Below are 14,441 nucleotides of genomic sequence, written 5' to 3'. Positions count from 1 at the left end.
GGAGCAAGGGTGCTGCATTCTCAAGGCTACTTCAAGCTGACAAGGGGCCAAGTGGGAGGGGGAAGCCTGGAGTCACACACAGCAGGAAGCAGGAGTGAGGAAGCATAGTTAGCTGTCAGCCTGGAAATCTCTGACGTGGAGACTTCAGGCAGCTGTTCTTTGAGGTTGCTAGGAGAAAAATAGATTGTTATCACTGGCCTTATGAGCTGGGCTAGCCATGGGAAGTGATAACCCTCAGAACGAACAGAACAGAGAAGTGCCCTGGTTATACAGAAGAGGCAAGAGTGAATGAGTGAGACATGAGGGCAGGTATGTTGTTCATTGCGAAATCTTGGAGAACCAGGTTCCACTTGTTGGTCCTGTGCCTGCCTGAGCCTGAAGAGATGGAACCAGCATTGAATTAAAGGATGATGTGTTCTTCAGGAGTGTAGGAGCCATCCCATCTGCCATTTCTCTGGAGGTGGAGGTGTATCCATCCCAGTTGGCATCCTTGAGGCTGGTGCCAGGTGGTGCAGGGGCTGGCATATCTGAAGAGCCCTTTGATCCAGGCATGGGGAGGGAAACTGAAAAATATGCTCAAAAATGGGTGAGGTCAAAATGGGCTCTGGAGACTGTTAAGTTTTCATTAGACCAGGTTTCTTGATACAGTAGCAGAACCTTTCCCAGGAACCTGTAGGCATCTGTAAGACAGCTGGAATGGATTTATATCACAGCAAAAGTGTGAAAAATCCATAGAAATTTAAGGGCTCTTCAAAACTCTTTGTAGTCAATGTTCTATCAGTTTATCAAAGCTGCATTTATCAGTATTAAAACTTTGAACCTCTGGAGTTATATCTGAAACCAGTCTATCCTGTACCATGAAGTCTGGGACTGTTAAACTGATACCCTATTTAGAAAACATCATCAGATCTGAGAAGAATAAATTTAAGAAGTGAGACAACTTCCCAGCTACCTAGGCAGCATTTCCATGTCTCTCTGTGGTCATTATGGACAGAGGCCCCAAAGGTAGCACTTATTCAGGTGATAGGTCCGGAAGGTCTTACAGATTTTTTTTCTGTGAAGTAGAAATTTGGGGAGGTCATCCTACTTGTCTTGGTAGAGAGCACAATCGATCCCTGTTGTTCCTCTTATTCACAGTCTGGACAGGATCTCAGCATTTTGCTGCAAAGACAGCCTTGCCATAAGCTCCCGAATTCATCTTGGAGAAGATATAGAATGCTGTCAGGAGCTGACATGTCTCTTTATCTTAAAAAGCTGTTTTATTAGATGCCAAATTCTCAGATCTCTACAAGTGCTTGAGGACTAGGAGAACAATATCTGTTAGGTGTATTTATAACTTTGAGCACATTTATAAATTAAATCTGAATATATAGGTTTCCCAGTTAGTTACAGCTTAATGAAGTTAGCAAGAATATGGAGGCTCACATTCCTAAGCCTGAATAGATGCTGAGTAAGGAGAGATACTTTTTAAGCTGTTGACAGTGATCATTGAAATCTATTACCATTTTTAGTGTTCTATAGCTGTAGTTCTTCTGATCCTTGAGTACAGTCATATTATCATCCTGAATGATTTATGTAGAAATAATTATTTCCTAAGGTCATATAAATACCTCATTGGTTCTGCATAAAGAAGGTCAAGTGTCTCATCTTATTGCAGAACAGTGTCAATTAACAAATATCAATGGGTTTTAGATAGCTAATCAGTCCTCTGTGCCAGGGGGGTTCCTTTAGACCCAGGATTTCAGCCTATTCTGGACAGAGAACATGAGATGATGTGTTCTCTTTTGTATCTGCTTCAAGCTGGCATTGGGGTGTTGTTGTCGGGACCCCCAAAAGGAGGCTACCCTTAGTAAAGATGTTGGTGAGGTCATATGACCTGTCCATTTTGATCTTAGCCATGATGGCACCTGATCATGTGACTGCCCTCATTTTGGATGTCTCGTGAACATGTGACTGCCCTTACCAAATGTGGTGGCTGCCCATGTGGTCATGTGGGTTTTTTCTTTTTTTTTTCCCCAAAATAAACTGAACATATAAAGTGAAGTTTAGAGAGTTAGTCAGAAACAAGTCAGTGTGGCCATCTCTCAAGGCCTGGCAGCAGGAGCAGCAGAGGAAATATATACTGATGCAGGGGCTTGGCTCTGAGCAGTGACAGAGCATCCAGTGGGTGGGGGAAGGGTCCCACACCAAAGTCCTGTGGGTGGAATAGAAGGTCCCAGCAATAGAGTCAAGGGACAGAGAGAATAGATTAAGAGACAGAATTACAGACAAGGAGAGTAAATAGAGGCAAGGGGTATACATGCTTCGTAAAGAAAACTGGTAACAAGTGATGATGTAGTTGCTTAGTAGAGGCTGGAGGAGCATGGGGGAGTTGGCAGTGAAAAAGAAGCTGGGATGGGAGTTGGGTAGGCACATTTTTCTACAATGAGGTATAAGGCCTAGAAGACTGATCTCCAGCATCCCAGAGGGTCAGAGGGCCAACAATAATGGCTCAAGGTAGCCAATGGACCATGATATTAAAGGCTATGGGTGGTGTAATTGAGTGGGCATAGGGTGTCTCCATATGTCATCACAGAGGGATGGGCCCAAAGGGCTTAAAGCCTGAAAGACACATGGCATCAGCAAGTGAACCAAGAAAAATCTGACCTCCAACTTCCCAGAGAGTCAGCGAGGACTAAGGGATTGTGCAAGATAGCCCCATGTTGGGCTCCAATGTTATGAATTATGCATGCTGGTGACCCAAGGCTGACTGGGCCAGGGGGCAAAACATGCTGGTATGCTGGGCAGATGCAGCGGCAGGCTGCGCAGATGAATGCCATGCAGACATAGTGGCAGCAGCAGTCAATAATTCACAACCCAGATGCTGCATCCACACAGAAAGCATTTTTTAGAAAGATAGAGAGAAAGACGGACAGAAAGGAGAAAGGAAGAGAGAGGGGGTTTGAGGGAGCACAGTTTGTGGGAGAAAAGAGGAAGAGAGGAGGGAAGAAAGGGAAGAGATTTCCTTAAAATGAGGCTGTTATGTCAGGACACAGGGTGACTCCAAGGGGTGGGTTTTCAAGAGGCATATCAGAATATCAACAGCTCCAGCATTTCTGTTTCTGCTTAGGATTATTTGACTCTTCAGGTTCTTTTTGTGCATCTGTATGGATTTTAGGACTTTATTTGAAGAACTTCAAGCGAATATTGTTGGGAATTGCATTGAATCTGTAAACTGCTTTCTGTTGCACATTCCATAATGTTAATCTGCCAATCCACTAGCACGGAATGCCTTTCTGTCTTCTAGTATCTTCTTCAGTGTGTGATATTTTCAATGTAGAAATCTTTCACTTCCCTGCCTGGGTTTATTTCTGAAATTCGTATTTGAAGCTAGTGCAAAAGGATTATATTCTTTGGTTTTGTTTCCCAGCAAGCTCTTTATTAGCATATACACAAGTTCTTTATTGGCATATACATTAAAATAAAACCTACTGGCTTTTAATATGTTGACTCTGCTTTGTTCTGTTTTTCTGACAGTGTCTGTCACGTCTGAGAGTTCCCCAGTGGCATCTTCAGGGTCTTTTCATTATAAAGTCATGTCATTGCAAATGCAGATTTCTTAACTTCTTCCTTTCCTATATTTTAAAGCATGTACATGTTTAAGTATGGGGGGGTACCTGTGTGTCAGTGGTGTGTGTATGCCCATGTGTGTCCGTGTAACCAAAGACCAGAGGACAATATCAGGGTGCCACCCTCAGGAATGCCATCACCTCTTTTGAGGCAGGGCCTCTTATTGGCCTGGAACTCACCAATTAGGCTAGGCTGATTGGCCAGTAAATGGCAAAGAGTCTCCTGTCTCTATCTCCTCAGCACTAGAATTATATGAATCCCACACCCAGCATTTTTATGTGGGTCCTGGGGCTCAAACTCAGTTCCTCACTTTTGCAAGGCAGGCACTTTACCAACTGATCTATCTCCAAACCTCTCTTCTTTTCCCTAGTTTATTCCTTTAATTTCATTCTTCACTCTCATTGTTTAGCTAAGACTTTCAGCATATTTCCAGTATGAGGCGTCACACTTGCCTCATTACTGATTTTCAAGGAAATGATTCTAATTTTTCTTCATTTAGTTTACTGCTGGATGGGATTTGTAATAAATTGCTCTGCTGAGGTATGTTGAGGTATCATTCTTCTGTTTCTACTTTTTCAGAGTTTTTGATATGAGCTTTGTCAGAGGCCGTCTCTGCCTCTGTTCACATGCTTCTGTGGTCTCTGTCTTTAAGCTTAGTCAGGGTTACTATTGCTGTTATGAAACACCATGACCAAAGCAACTTTGAAAGGAAAGGGTTTATTCAGGTTTACACTTCTACAGCCTTGTTTATCACTGAAGGAAGTCAGGACAAGAACCCAAACAGGGCAGGGACCTTGAGGCAGGAGCTGATGCAGTGGTCATGTGCTTACTGGCTTACTCCTCATGGCTTGCTCAGACTGATTTTTTATGGAGTTCAGGACCACCAGCACAGGGATAGCACTACCCACCATGGGCTGTCAATCAGTAATTAAGAAAATGGCTTATAGCTGGATCCTACGGAAGACTTCTCACTCGGGTGTTTCTCCTTTCAGATGACTCTAGCTTGTATTATGTTGACATAAAACTAGCCAGGACAATTACAATTAGTGGTTTGTGTATGTTGAGACAATCTGGTGTCCCTAGAATGAATCTAATTTGATCATAGGGTATGATCTTCTTAAATGTGTCCTTGAATTTAGTTAGTAAGAATTTTTTTTAATAGTTTAATGTATTTTAATAGCAAACTTACAGGAACAGCACAGAAGACAGACAACATTAAAAACATGTACCTGCATGTAGAACAACTCAGTCAGAAAATATAGTGAATGGATGGAATCGACTGTATGATAAAAATGCTACAAACACCATTTAGTTGCCGTCCATAAGAAATTTACTTATTTAAAAAAATCCAAATGCGGGCATTGTCCAGAAAATTTTAACAGGTTAATTTATCATTGTTATAAAGTTGAACTGTTGAAATGTATTCACTGAAACATTTTGCTTGCATTAATGCTTTACATCTTGCATTTATATTAAAAATTCACACACAAATGAAAATGGAAAAACTGTGAATACCTGATTTTTGTCCCCTATTTTTCCACTCGCAATCATATACTTAGGTACCTTTTGACCCCATGGAAAAAATATCTAACATTCAGAACTACTGATAACAGGAAGAAGAGGAAAAAAAATTTTTGAGAATGAAATGTTTCCCCACATAGTGGACTCATAGTGGACATAGTGCCAAAAGATATCCAGCTAGCACGTTCTCCGTGTATGCGGCGTGCTAGCTGGATATCTTTTGGCATAATTTTGGCATGTTTGGCATGGATAGCACACAGGTTGGTATCTTCAAAAAGGCCAACCAGATAGGCCTCACTTGCCTCTTGCAAAGCACCAATAGCTGCACTCTGGAAGCGCAGATCTGTTTTGAAGTCCCGAGAAATTTCTTGCACCAGACGCTGGAAGGGGAGCTTGCGAATCAGAAGTTCAGTGGGCTTCTGATAAAGTCTGATTTCACGAAGTACCACAGTACCAGGCCTGTAAGGATGAGGTTTCTTCACCCTCCAGTAGAGGGCGCACTCTTGCGAACGGCTTTAGTAGCCAGTTGTTTCCTGGATGCTTTACCACTGGTGGATTTGCTGGCAGTCTGCTTTGTAGGAGCCATGGTATGGGCACCTCCTTACTTACCCCACTTCTCCTTCGGCTGGAGCTCTGCAAGCTAGAGGCGGCGCTGGCGTTAGGGAGCGGCGACAGCGCAGCGACGGCTGCAAACACTTAGTTATTAAGAATTTTATTGAGAAATTTTTTAATTTTGTTCATCGGGGATGTTGTGTTATTGTTATCTGTTTTTTGTTGTCTTTATCCGGTTTTGGTATTAGGGCAATATTGGCTTTATAGAATGATTTTAGTAGCATAGCTTCCCTTTCTATTTTATGAGACAGTTCAGAGAGCATTGGTCTTAACTCTTTATTTGGTAGGATTTGGCAGTGACTCTGTCTGGTCCAGGTCTCTTTGTTGGGAGGCTTTATTTCTGTTTCAATCTCACTATCTGTAACAGACACACATCTGTTTTCTCTTTCTTTTGCTGTGATAAAACACTCTGACCAAAAAAGTTAAGAAGAAAAGGCACAGAGTTTCCCATGGGGAAAGAGCAGAACCCCCCTTTCTGGAACTATGCAGAGCCATGAGATGGCTGCTGGGAAATAAGCAAGGCTCCTGGGAGGGTGAGACTGCAGGGCCATGCGGCAATCTCCTGTACCATCTTGAGTTCTGCTTTGCATCTTCCCAGGTAGAATGCTTTTGTAGGGAGAACAGTGGGTACAGGAAGTGAAAATTGAGGGCCAGCGTGGAGGAAGTGCAAGAAGACTAGCATCAAGGGGTCCTTGTCCTTAAGGAAGGCAACAGGAAGAGGAAAGTGGGACAAGGGAAGCTGTGAGGTCACCTGGTCTGAGCCAGGTATGTCAGTTAATTCTCTGTTGCCATGAGAAAACACCATGACCAAGGGAACCTCTAGAAAGAAGTTTATTTGGGCAGATAGTTCTAGAAGGGTAAGAGTTCATCACCATCATGGTAAGGAAACATGGCAACAGGCAAAATGTTGACTGGAGCAGTTGAGAGCTCACATCTTGAGCCACCAGCAGGAAATAGAACCAACAGGGATTGCCCTAAGGCTTTGGAATATCAAAGCAGACCCTAGTGACATACTTCCTGTAGCAAGGCCACACTTTCTAAGTCTCCCGCAACAGCATCAACTGAGGACTAAGTATTTGAAATCCAGAGACTGTGGGAGAGATTTATTATTCAAAAAACCATACAAAGGAAGTCTAGGGGCCCCATGGCTGTGGGTTCAGATCCTGGCACTGACCCTTGCTTAGTATGTGGCCTGAATGAACCACTTTGCCTCTATGAAAATCAGTTACTTCCTGTAGTTATCAGGATGTGGTAAACTGTGAAGGAGACCTCATGAGTTGCAACCTCCTTGACAAGCATGGAGTCAGAGCCCAGGTGGGTGTCACCAGGACCCTGACTCCCCAGGGAGACTAAGCTTTTTAGAATCTGATAGGTGATGTCCAGGTGCTGAGTAGCAATGGGAGGGCTAAGTGAGACTGGAGAGGATAAGGGATCAAACTGCCCCTGGGGAAGAGACAGGCAGAAAAGGGCACAGCCACATGAGCCTGTCTCTCTGTGCTCCTTCATCTCTTCAAACAGGGTGGTCCTCATTCTGCACCAGTCCTTAGGACCATTGAAGAGACATGGCAAAAGTCTGAGTGAGGTTGTTTTCCAGCATCACCCCATCCCCTGTTATCTGGTACACAGTAGGTGCTCAATACACATTTTGAACATGTGTAGATGGATGGTTTGGGGTTCTGCCACAGTCACCCAGGGGCTCTGTGTGGCCACTCTCTCCAGGCTTCCACAACTCTATGCATAAAGGAGAGCTGTAAGGTATGCCCTTATGGCGCTTCCATCTCTGGATCTGTCCCTGTCACTCAGGTACCATCTCACCCCACACATAGCCCACATCCTGCCAACAATCCTAATGTAAGAACTGTGACAAGACATTCATGAGGAAGTAGTGGGCTTTTATTTCTGTGGTAGTGATAACAGGTGTGGAGACCACTGAGGGAAGAAGAGAGTCCAGGCTCAGGCACAGTTTGTGTGGTTCATAGAAGAAATTATGAGAGGAAGATGCCACAGGGAATCAGAGGGAGCCATTGGGCACCAACCTGGAATGAGAACACAGGGCTTCAGAACACTGGCTGTCACAGCCACAGTGGGAGCTGGCTTTCACAGACAATGATTGGACACGAACTGGCCTGGCCCTGCTGTCTTAACTCATTGCCCAATGCCCAATATGACTGAGTCCATGGAGAAAAGAGAGGCAGCTGTGGATTTGTGGTCTAGATATGGCACTTGACTCAAACCCCTCCTCATTCCTTCTTCTGGAGCAGTGCGAGATGGGAAAAGATTGAGTGGAGTTCATGTCCAAGTCAGGGTGAGAATTCAGCACACTGTCAAGTGTCTGTGCACAAAGTCAGAGCTCAGTCACTAACCCTGTGCAAAATGTTTGAGAATCAAAGAGCCCTGCTCCGTCTGGGGTGATGATCCAGTGAGTACTCAAAATCAGAGTTCATCCTGGAGTCAGGATCAGGTCTCACTTTCAATTGTCTTGTAATAGAAGCCTAAGCCTGGCCTGAATTTTCTTATGGGCTGCTGTGACAGGCTGCAGAGTCTACCTGTGGGGTTTTATGAGAACTGTCACCATAGGCTCATATATTGCAATATTTGCTTCCCGGTTAGAAAACTGTTTGGGAAGGATTAGGAGGTGTGACTTGGGAGTGGAGGTGTGTCACTAGGGATGGGGTCTAAGGTTTCAAAAGCCACACACTTCTAAATCTCATTGTTGCATACTTGTATCTCCAGATATAAGATCTCAGCTACTGATCCAGTGCCAGACCTGCCTGCCTGCTGCCATGCTCCTCATCATGATGGTCTAACCCTCTGGAACTGTGAGACCCATATTAAGTGTTTTATTTTATAATTTCCCTCGGTCTTGTTGTTCTGTCACAGCAATAGAAAAGTAATGAAGACACTGTACCAGCAGGGTGTCACATCATTCCTCTTTCTGTTCACTCTTCAGAAGATGGAGACTGGTTTTCTTACGACAATACATCAGCTGAAGGGAACAGGTCAAGATCTGCCTCAGTTTTTGCCATGGAAAACTGACCAGAAGCCTACCCAACTTGTTACCATCATCACCTCCCTGAGCCTGTCACTGTGACAATTATGTGACCTCAAGTGTGTCACTGTTCACCTGAAGGTGAGCAAGGACAGTGGTCCTGTACAGACTCTCTTGAGGATCCAATGAGGTAGTGTGTGCAAGACACAGAAGCACTGTGTAAAGGGGCATTTCCATAGAAGGGTCCCCTCCAGGTTCTGTCTTCCCAGCTACCTTGTCAATCATGGGGAGCAAAGGGCTCAAAATAGGCCTCCAGGTAGGGGAGGAGAAACTAAAAAGCCACCTTGGTCAGGATGCAAGGTCCCTGCCTGGGTCCCTCCCACAGCTGTGGTCTTGGGCCATGGAAGGCTTTCCAGTCCCCAGGGTGTGACTTACTGAGGATGGCCTCAGTCAGCATTTGGAGAGTAGCACCACTCATTGGAAGTATACGAATGGAAGAGAGAAACTGGAAGGAGGAGGGGGAGGGGAATGGAAAACAGATGAGACTTTGCTGACAACACACTTTCCACCCTCCCCAGACAGAGAGGCTCATTTCCAGGACCTGAGAACAGTTAACCTTAGCAACCTGGAACTATCAAATTGTGGCAGGCAGAACCATAGCTGTCCCAGGCTGCTGAGTACCCACCACCTCAGGATGTCAGAAGTTCAGGACCTGGAAATCAAGAATCTAGAACCTTAACACCCAGACTCCTTAAACCTTGAATTCCTGAACCCTGTAAATTCAAGCCCCCAGAAGGCTTAAGCCTTTGGGGAGCCCCAATTCCCTGTTTCCTCTAGCTTCTCATTCACAGGTGCTTCAACAGTCATTTAATAAAAGTGTGTTGATTACATGAAACATTAGCTTAAAGGGCACAGGTGGTGATGGATGTGTTAACAGCTCAAGGCATCATCTGTGATTTCTGCCTCCTCTCTCTGCAGCCCAGCTATGGAGGAGGAGTAGGTGCCCACAGACCTCCCAAATAGAAATCTGCATCTCTCAGGAGACAGTGTCCTGAGCACACAGCCACACCTACAGATACCTCTCCTGCCCGTATCAGTCTCTAGGTACCAAGAGCTGCTACAGGACTCACTTGTATTTCCCTTGCAAGGGAGTCTCTCTCTGTCAAGAATGTAGATACTATGACCATCATGGCACTTTGTCTGCAAAAGGAGGAAATTAGAAAGCTTGGTTAATATTTCATCATGGTAAAGAGTCCTCTGGAGGTCAGGGGACCCATAACTCTGCTCCACGGTCTCATTATTGTTGCCCAGTGGTCCATATCTGTATGGAACATCAATGAGCATCTGAACATTTCATTCCTAAGTATCGGTTTCCTCAGTGCCTGGGTGCTCATCACAACCCCTACACAGCATCATTTACTCAGTCCCCACTTACACAGCACCAGGATGAGCCTTGGGAAGCTGGAAAAAACCCTTCAGCCTTTAACTTCTTTCATACACAAGTCTCACTGCTGTTGTCTCCTCCCCTTCAACTCTCATCCAGTTGTTATCCCCTGAGGTTCCCATCCTGAGTGTCCCCTGAAAGGAGGGTGTGCTGTCCTTGTGTTCTGCTAAGTATGATGGTCTGTGTAGGGCTCCTCATTGCCCTTGAATTCACTGATAAACCAAATACTGCCCTGCCAACCTTGTCCTCAAGGTATGTTTAAAAAGACAGAGAGCCTGTGTGTATTCATCAAGTCATTCTGTGAGCTGAGTACAATGCCTGCCTGATCACATAGCAGATATTTGACTAGCAGAATTAGTAAAGAGGGCCAGTGACATATCTCTGTCCACACATTATTTTCCCTGTAGACAGGAGGACCCAAGTTCCATTCCTAGGATCTTATTAACTAGGAAAGAAAGAAAGGCCAGGTGACAACAAAAACAGGTAATCCAGAGCAGTGAAGACAGAGATGGGGAGACTCCTCAGCTGGCTTAGCCTACTTGGTGAGCTCCAGGCGCTGACACATGCGCATGTGTGCCCCCCCCACACACACCCATGTCTTCCTTCCAAAAATAAACAAAGAATAGGTCCAGTTAAATAGACAGTGTGACATTTGGTCTGGTGTCCCCCAACTATGACCCCACCATGCAGGAAACAGAGGCAGGTAGCTCTCTGAGATTGAAGCTAACCAGAGCTGTATAGTGAGACCCTGTCACAAAATGTGTGTGCACACAATGACAACAGAGAGAAGTACTCCGACTGACCAGTGGTTATTCTTATAAGAAAAAGAGAATGCTGGGTGGTGGTGGCACATGCCTTTAATCCCAGCATTTGAGAGGCAGAACCAGGAGGATCTCTGTGAGTTCATGGCCAGCCTGGTCTACAGAGAGAGATCCACGACAGGCACCAAAACTACACGAAAATCCCTGTCTCAAAAAGACCAAAATATTAAATAAAAGAATAAGAAAAAGGCCCTGAAAGGTGAAAAGATTCAGTGAGTTTGAGTAAGGAGAGAGATGCTTCACATAAACACAACTTCCATGCCAAGGTCCTGTCTAAGGAAAATGCTTGTCTAAGGCACAAACCTTAGGACAATGTGTTTAAAGGAGGGCGAGAGGAGAGTGTCCATGAGAGTCTTCATGGTCATGGGGATTCAGACACAGTGGAGCAACATGAGTTTCCTGGGTCTGCTTGGCAGGACATTGTCCAGCAGGACCCAGGTCTTTTAGTACATGCCAATAAAACTGTGGTCCTGTCTTTGATTTGAGATCAGATCATTGGTAGAGGGGGGATTGGTGACCTCAGGGCATGGTCATCAAGACTGGAAACAGAGGCCATCCCTGCATTCCTGACCAAGGTTTCCCAGTCCCAACCCTTGGCTTGCTGGTGATGTTTCCTCTCCCAGACACTGGGTAGCATCACCTGTCCCCACCTTGTGCCTGAGACAAACATTCTTTTCCAAGCATTCAACTAAAGATGCAGATTTTGCAGATCAACAGGGATCAGTGATAGAAAATATCAGGATTATTATACCAAGATCTCACTGTAGAATTTCGAAATAGTAGAGAGTAATTCATGCAACTAGGGCCCATGGCAGCAAATAATTTTCACCTCAGGGTGGACATAAATGTTAACATCTTCAGATGCACACGGCACATTGACACAGGTGAACCTTATTGTAAGCAAATGCATGATTATGGCTGGAGATTCTCATGTCTTCATTCCAGAAGCTGAGAAGTCCAGGTCTCTATTGTTCTAATGCACAGATGTGGAAACTGAGGCCTCAAAAGCTGCAGAGTGACAGTGCTGACAGTAGAGACAGAGTTGATCCTTTAGTGTTGTCTGACTGTGTGTTCCACCATGCTGCTTCCCAGGTGTGGGAACAGAATTAAAGTCGGGTCCTAAAGCCTCCCTGAGAGCCCAGTCTGCTGGGATGGATGAGTCTTACCTGCCTGATGAATCAGAGATGTCCTTCCTTGGTTCTTTTACGCATTTCCACAGGGTCCCATAGGGCCTGCTCTTCTGGCTCTCTGTTACACCATTTAAGAAATATAGGAGATTCAAGGAAATCATGGCTCTTTTCCTGGGATTATCATCAGGCCTGCAGAAGATAAAACTCACACTGAACACAGGACTAGAAAGCTCTGCAGGCTGCCCTGGTTTTCCTCTTCTGAGTGGATGCAATAACATGTGTCTAAAGGCATTGTCAGTAACATCTGGGTAATATCAACATGTTACATATTCTCCACAAAATTTACGCATTTGTATTAGAGTTCTCTAGGTCATGCATGTTCAGCACATGTGAGCTTTTTAAGTGAGTCCCAGGAAAGGCGCAAAGCTACACAGAGAAACCCTGTCTCGAAAAACCAAAAAAAAAAAAAAAAAAAAAAAAAAAAAGAATTAGGATAATTGCTGACATTTGTGACACAAATACCTGTGTTCATTTCAAGTATTATACGTGGTTTAATCCATTGAATCACTACAACAGTGCTAGGAGATAAATCACACTCTTTTCAGATTAAGGAGACCTAGGCATACAGAGGTTAAGTAAGTACCCCAAGATCTCACAGCTTATGGCTTCATAAGTGCATAGACTTCATCCAGGCTCTATGCCCACCACTGCTACTGATGGAAGCCAGGCTCTCACATGTACTGGGCAAGTTCTCTCCCTAAAATATACCCCCAGGTCTTAAACTCTCTTGCACAGCTTCTTGACTTGGTCATTTCCTTATCTGTCTGTTTAAATTAAAAGTTTTAATTATCTTTTACTTGTTCATCTAGTCTATACATAATCTCTGAGTTCTAGTTTCTATGAGAAACCATATCTCAAAAATTAATGTGGCAAAAGTCTGAGGCAAATTCCTGATGTTTGCCTCTGACCTCCACCATCACTTGTGAGTACATATGTGAGTCTGCATACACACATACATTAATGCAAAACACACAAAAAAGGATGTTGCATAGGACATTTTTTTTGAAAGAGATTTAACATGGCCTGTTTTCACTACAATACTTTAAAGATTGGGTTGTTAGGCCTCAGAGGGTCTCCCCTTTAACAGATTAGGTAACGGAGGGCAGAGGTCATGAAGTACCTGGAATGAATTTCCCACTCAAATGGCCAGGTCACTGCACCTTCTAAATTTAAGTGACATATACTCACAGATACACAGAAAAATCCACCATGAGGAGCATCTTGATCTCTGTGCTGTTGTCGTTGGAAGACAGGCCAGCTTGCAAGTCCCTCTTTCCCTGTCCACTGAATATATCCCTGCGACAAACCACAAGTGCACTCTAGTCATCCCTCCTGCAATATGTGAAGTCTCCTCATCACCCTCGTGTCCACACTAGGTCCTATTCAGAGATGTGAGCCTCTACACTCTCAAGGACAGTCACAGAACAAGGGAAACAGTAGGAAGCAGATCCAGAACTTGAACCCAGGATTGTGTGACTCAAAACTCTAGAAAGCCACTGCTTGGGACTAATGGATGTGGATTCCAGCTTCCTGTCCCTTGAAGGAACTTAGACTTTTACTTTTGGCTAAATTTGAATGAAGAAAGTATTTTTCTTAGAGAAAGGCTATAGGTACCACCATGTAGGTGGAGATTGGGACAAATGGAACATTCACCTTGAGCATTACAGACTATGGGAAATTACAGACTATGGGAAAACAGATGTGTGAACTGGCCCTGTAGTTCTGCCTCATACCTACTCAAGCTCTAGTGTTCCTTGCCTTGGAACTCCACAGCTCTGTGGAGAAGACAAGGCTTATCCATAGGTCTTTAACATCAGTCCCTTTTCTGGGAGCAAAGAAGTACCAACTTACCTCATATTATTCAGATAAAAAGAGAGATTTAATCTTCTCAAAGTCATTGATTCGTAAGGAAGTACAATGTTTTCGATTGTCCTTTCCTGATGCTCAGTTTTCTCACTGAAGTTGACTGGCACATCCAGCTTCTGAATGAATTCTGTCACAAAAGTCACCAGTCAGTGTTTGCAGCACTAGGGAATGAGCTCCCATCCTCCTGGTCTCAGAGAAGTCAGTTTCCCTGCGCTGTTTCATTCAGTCTCCCCAATAGCTCAGCAAGAAAGGACTGCCACCATCTCCACTGTTCAGAAGAGGAACCTGAGATTCCTTAGATTAGGAAATGTGTCCACACAGCTGGATCCATGCACTGTTTCCAGGCTGACTAAATATTAATATCAGTCACTTATCAAAAACAATTGATA

At 44.4% G+C, this 14,441-nt stretch overlaps 1 pseudogene; it reads right to left on the bottom strand.

Annotated features, from left to right (window-relative positions):
• Positions 1 to 318: 318 nt before the first annotated feature.
• Positions 319 to 5,716, bottom strand: LOC114688178 (annotated as a pseudogene).
• Between the last annotated feature and the right edge of the window lie 8,725 nt (positions 5,717 to 14,441).

This window comes from Peromyscus leucopus, unplaced genomic scaffold, assembly GCF_004664715.2.
Source record: "Peromyscus leucopus breed LL Stock unplaced genomic scaffold, UCI_PerLeu_2.1 scaffold_1333, whole genome shotgun sequence".
NCBI classification, from domain to species: Eukaryota; Metazoa; Chordata; class Mammalia; order Rodentia; family Cricetidae; genus Peromyscus; species Peromyscus leucopus.
Note: the sequence above shows the minus strand (reverse complement) of the source record. Positions and strands in the feature narration are given on the sequence as shown.